This window comes from Balaenoptera musculus, chromosome 15, assembly GCF_009873245.2.
Source record: "Balaenoptera musculus isolate JJ_BM4_2016_0621 chromosome 15, mBalMus1.pri.v3, whole genome shotgun sequence".
Lineage (NCBI taxonomy): Eukaryota > Metazoa > Chordata > Mammalia > Artiodactyla > Balaenopteridae > Balaenoptera > Balaenoptera musculus.
Window position 1 is genome coordinate 83,028,126 of NC_045799.1, and position 6,166 is coordinate 83,034,291.

Sequence of the window (6,166 nt, forward strand, 5' to 3'; positions counted from 1 at the left end):
TGAGCTTGTGGCTTTGCCGTAGACCCAGGGGCCGTCTCCCTCAAGGTGTCCTGCGCCGGGTCTCCAGCCACCTGGCCTCCCTGCTGGTCCCGGGCCTTTGCACTTGACGTTCCCTCTGTCCACTTCCCTCTCCCCCGAGAGAGCCACATCCTCGTTCCTTTACTGTATTCCAGCCTCTGCTAAACTGTCGCCCCGTCAGAGAAATCAGAAAACTGCTCAGAGAGGCAGCAGTGTAGGGGTCAGGAGCCAGGCGCTGAAGGGTGAACCCCAGCTGCCTCTGGACCCACCACGTGACCTCCCACCCTGGGCCCGAGGGTCGTCCTTGGTCAAGTGCGGACGAGGGTCTGGGCTCTCATAGACCCCTGGCCCACATACACAGTTATCCAACTGACTCCTTTCTACCTGGGATGGAAGTGGTTTCCTTGTGTGGTTTCAGGGCAAGCTCGCCTGCCTTCTTGGTGGTCAGAGGCCCTGGTTGGGGATCCCCTGGTGCTCCCGACCCCTTGCTGGTCCTTTTCACTTTCTGGAGGAATTTCCTTTATGAAGCTTTCCTTAATTGGCCTTCCTTCGGATCAGGAGACATTTATCTTAGGTAACCTATGGAAGCCTCTCAATACCTAAATCAGATTCATCCTCTCTCTCCACGACCTGCCCCACCTCTCACCGTTCACTAGTATCTGTCAAGTACTTACCATGATGCCCAAAGAACCACACCAGGCAGTGAAGTAGCTTGTCAAACAACCCCGAAATTTGCATTCCTAAACCTTCCTTTAATAGATGAGCTTTATTACTTGGGGGGAAAGAGGCGTGACCATAACTGTAAAATATAAATTGGAAAAGAGATTTCACACAGAGTACTTGACCCCTAAAATATATACTTGGAAATACAATGGGGGACCAGAAAGAGGAATTCAGGAATTTTATATGCAAGGCATTCAAGGTAGCAGTAAGATACAGCTGGTGTTTTAGGAGGGTAGGCAGCAAGCTCTTTAGAGCAGGAGCCTGGAGTTTTTCTCTCTGCACCTGCACATTTATTGGCTTGCAAGTAACTGAAGAGCTGCTGCTGGCACTTATTCTTGCGAGGGGACCTCAGGAGCTTCCTGCCAGGGGTCTCCAGTCCAGGCAGGGTGAGCTCTCTGTTCATGTGGGATCTGAGACCAGCAACCATGCAAGGGGGTGAGAACGCTGCCACTGGTGACCAGTGTTCACCACCCGTCCCATCCCCCGGGGCCAAAGCAAGATGGAAGGGACAGTAAAGTTCCTGTACATAGCCCTGGGCATCAGTCTCAGCCCTGCCACTGAATGGGTCTACAGGACAACTGTTTTTTTTTTTATAAATTTATTTATTTTTGGCTGCGTTGGGTCTTTGTTGCTGCATGCGGGCTTTCTCTAGTTGCGACGAGCGGGGGCTACTCTTCATTGCGGTGCACAGGCTTCTCTTGTTGCGGAGCACGGGCTCTAGGCGCACGGGCTTCAGTAGTTGTGGCATGCGGGCTCAGTAGTTGTGGCTCACGGGCTCTAGAGCGCAGGCTCAGTAGTTGTGGCACATGGGCTCAGCTGTTCCGCGGCATGTGGGATCTTCCCGGACCAGGGCTTGAACCCCTGTCGCCTGCATTGGCAGGTAGATTCTTATCCACTGCGCTACCAGGGAAGTCCCTGGTGGTCTGCTTTTGAACATTCTGTGCGAGTTTAGTGCCATTAGAAGCTCCTCAAACTGCTGTCAACCAGTAGCCGTCATGTGGCGTAGCGCAGGGTAACACATAAAGCAAGTGGAAGGTGGGTCCTGCCTAAGAAGCTTCTGGCAGATAATAGATAAATACAGAGACCCACATACCTACAGGTATATAAACACTAGGGATTGAAGGTATGAGTGCAAGTTTTATTTTGCTTCCTGGAGCATAGCTTATGCTAAGCAAATTACCCTGGGTCACCTTTTGGTCTACTCCTGACCCTCGTACTTCACCCCTGACCTTATCAGTTTCTCCTCCTTAACCCCTAATTAATTGCCTTTATACACACAACTCAAAAAAACCCTTACGGGTTACAGTCTTTCCTGCCTTCTAACGTATTTCTCTCTCCCCTCTTGGACCTTTTCAGCTCCAGGTGAAAAGGTCTCTTGACCAATCTGAACTCCCCAACAGTGCTTGCACGGAGCCTAACACATAGTAAGCACTCCTAAAATGTTTGTCAAATGAACGCTTGACTTGGCTGTGTTTACATGACTTTGCATAACTGGGCGAGGGTCAGGCGGCTGGGGCAGCGACTCTCACTGGCTTCCAGGTTTCGCTCACTCTTGTTTGTTTGCTTTTAGAGGTTTTGTACGTTTTCTCTTAGACACAAAAACATCACGTCTTCACTTCAAGGCATCATCGCCTGTACTTGGATATGTGAATCTGGACGTGCACATGAACTTTGAGTTGCATTTTTCTACAGACCGTTTCTGCAAGTTTCCCTTTGCCAGAGATGGGGGAAAGAGCACATATTTAGCTGCTTCATCTAGCACCGTAAGTATCAAAGGAAAAACGAAAGTGTTGAAATTAATTTCGTTAGCAGAGTGTAAAGGAAGGACCTGTGCGGTGTGGGCCACCCCGGGAGCTGGGCACCGCCGGCTGAGTGGTGAGAAGGGACCTGGAGAAGGCAGTCTGCCCAGGGTCCCGCCCTAGGAGTACCAGGCTCACGGCAGACATCTGACTGATTGGCTTTACACGGGAGGAATGACTGTAAGCAGAATTAAAGTGAAAACACTGTGTACCACTTGTGAGTAAGAGGTTACTCCGAGTGAATAATAGTTTCCACAGAGAAAGGAAACTTCAAACAGTGATTAACAAAGAGATATGCCATCAGAGAGTTTAGGAACAACCTGGCCACCTCCATCTGGCACATGGCGGAGAGCCTACTGCGTCATGAGAGGGTGAAGAGAGCCACGCACAGTGCTGGTGGAGGTGGGGGGAGACGCAGGGGGCTGAGATGTGTGAGGGCCGGTTCTGCTAATCTATACCCTTTTTGTGCAGGCTCTTCCAACATTTTTAGTGCATGACTTACCCATTACCTGGGGGACTGAGGGAGGGATATTCATTCCTTTAATAAAAATTGAGTACCTATTGTGTGTTAGGCAATGGTAAAGCTCTGGAAATTCCAATGTCAGTAAGAAAGGCACTCCCTTGGAGATCTCACAGTGTGGTCAGGGAGACAGATGGGAAGACAAACAATTACAGTACAACATGTGAGGGGCTAGAATGGAGAAAGTACAAAGTATGAGGGCATAATAACACAGATCTGCTTTCCCTTGGGTTCAGTAAGACTTGACCTTTGATTTGAGACTTGAGCCTGAATGAGAATGGACAGTGGAAGAAGGAAGGTGGGTGGGACGTTGTGACAGTGGGAGCTGCGTGGGGGAAGCCTAGGGGTCTGACGGAGTGGGGAGGGCCCGCATAGGGACTTCTGCCAAGGCTCAAGCTTATAGGTTCACGGGAGACGAGGCTACCACAAAACGTGGAGCCGGGGGGAAAGCTGTTGGGAAGAGCCTGAGCTCTTGCCTATGGCTGATGGGCAACCACTGGGAAAGTCTAGCCAGCCCATCCTGGCATCAGTCCAGCCATCCCTCCCTGTCCCAAATACCAGAATATACACGGTAACGTGCGTCACCTTGAAAGCATCTCTCCATCAATCATTTGGGAGGGTGCTGGATCCAGGGTTGTTGCTCAAGTGTTTCTGGAACTTCCACCAAGCAGTGATGCAAATGGCAAGTGCACCAACCCAGCTACACAGAGATGATAAGAATAATACTAGGAATATGTGAGTGCCCTGTGGGTGCCAAGCACCGCCGTAAATGCTCCACATGCACTTTCTCACTTCATCCTCCCTCCAACCCAAAGAGGCAGGTGGTGGTGTTATTCCCATTTTGCTGACGAGGAGGACCCAGGCTCAGAGAGTGAGTGACTCACATAGTTAAGTGATGGGCCTGGAACCTGAACCCACTGTGTCTGGCCCAGGAGAGAAGTGGCAGGGTTAGGATGGAGAAGAAACAGGACATGGGGACTTCCCTGGTGGCGCAGTGGTTAAGAATCCGCCTGCCAATGCAGGCGACGCGGGTTCAAGCCCTGGTCCGGGAAGATCCCACATGCCACGGAGCAACTAAGCCCGTGTGCCACAGCTACTGAGCCTGCGCTCTAGAGCCCACAAGCCACAACTACTGAGCCCGCGTGCCACAACTACTGAAGCCCAAGAGCCTAGAGCCCGTGCTCCGCAACAAGAGAAGCCACCGCAATGAGAAGCCCACGCACCGCAACGAAGAGTAGCCCCCACTCACTGCAACTAGAGAAAGCCCGTGTGCAGCAGTGAAGACCCAATGCAGCCAAAAATAAATAAATTTTTTAAAAAAAGAAACAGGAAATGAAAGTTAAGATAAAAAAGCAGAAATAGGAATGAGGATAATCAGTTGTGGTGAGGGCAGAGAAATGCAGACCTCCTGACAATAACTGAAGGGTCAGCTCTGTGAAGGCTGGAAGGACTGGGGGGTGGGGGTGGCCGATGGGGAGGAACATGGGTCCGCAGAGGGTCCACTGGGTCAGACCCTGAATCCAGGAAAACTGGCACTGAACTCTGTCACAGCCCATGAGCACTGCAAGGACCTTGGAGAGCTCCGAATTCACGCTTCTTCTAAAGTAGAAACCAAGGCCAGAGAGGAGAAATGGCTACAAAGTGTCACACACAGAACAGAATCCAGTGGTCTCTACTTTGAGACTAATGTTTCTGCAGACTAGCGGCCACTCCCGCTCCCGCTAATAGTACCCTAATTTTCCTCTGAGGAACCACCCCCTCTGTCTGGCTGAGCCCTTATGCTATGGGTCTTAGCTCAGGCTGCTACAACAAAAATAGCACAGACTGGGGGCTTAAACAACAAATATTTCTCACAATTCTGGAAGCTGAAAGTCCAAGATCAAGGCACCAGGAGAGATGGCGTCTGGGGACAGCCTGATTCCTGGCTTGAAGACAGCAACCCTCTTACTGTATCCTCACAAGGGGAAGAGTTGTGAGGTCTTTTGTGTCTCTTCTTATGAAGGCACTAGTCTCTTCATCAGGGCTCCACCCTCATGACCTAATTACCTCCCAAAGGCCCTGTCTCCAAACACCATCCCACTGACGATTAGGGTTTCAAGGTATGAATTCTGGGGGGGACACAAACATATCATCCATAACAACCCACATCTCCAGACTAAGCCAATCCACAAATGCCATTCCCTCATTACACACAAGACTCCATAACGCCATCCAGGGTGAATCAGAGGCTTCTGCCTTTTCTCCCTCTGGAGTCAACCCATGGAGGGCTTCCCCAGTGCGTCCTCAGGAAGGAGCAAGAACCAGAGAGGAAGGGAGGGACTCTAGGTCCAAGTGACACTGCTTCAGCCTTTCTGTCTGGCTGTGCCTGGCCTTTCATCAGTCGCATCTCCTTTTTGTTTTGGTTTTATTTTTCTTTCTCCATCCCAAGGTCCACGTACAGCACTTACACCAGAGCCTGGCACCTAGCCGGCGCTCACCTGGCAGTATTACTATATAAGCTACCTCGAATTAGGTCTTCTGTCACTGGCAACACAAGAGCCTGAACAAAACGGTGACCTGTTATTGCTACCACACCATGCCGTAGTCACGATTTCTCCCAAGAAGGTTAAAACTTTATGTGTACTCAGACATTTCAGTTAGATGGAAACCACCTAGACAACTGTTTCGATGCCCGAGACCAAGCGCCCAGAAGCCGGCTCCCCTCCCCCCTCCTCCGGTCGCTGCAGAGCCGCGCACCCAGGCACCTCCCGACCCGGCCCCTCTCCTCGCCTGAGGCCCAGAGAACACACCGCCTGCTCCGGCGGATGGACCTGGGGGTGGCGGGCGGTCTTAGGGGGCGACCAGCCAGGTCCTGGGGGGGCGGCGGGCGGTCTGCAGGCCCGCCTCGGTCCCGGCAGCGCGGGCAGCTCGCCCCACCAACGCAGCCCGAAGCTCAACTTCTTCGAGACCCCGGAAGTGGGCGGGCGCGCGACCCCGCCGAGACCCGAAGGCAGGCTGGTGACGCAGCGTGCCGCAGCCAATCGCGCGTCTCCGGCGTTTGCGTTATTGCGAGGCTGGCCAATGGGCGCGGGCCTGGCTGCCGCTTCCTGCCCACAGGCTCGCCGGC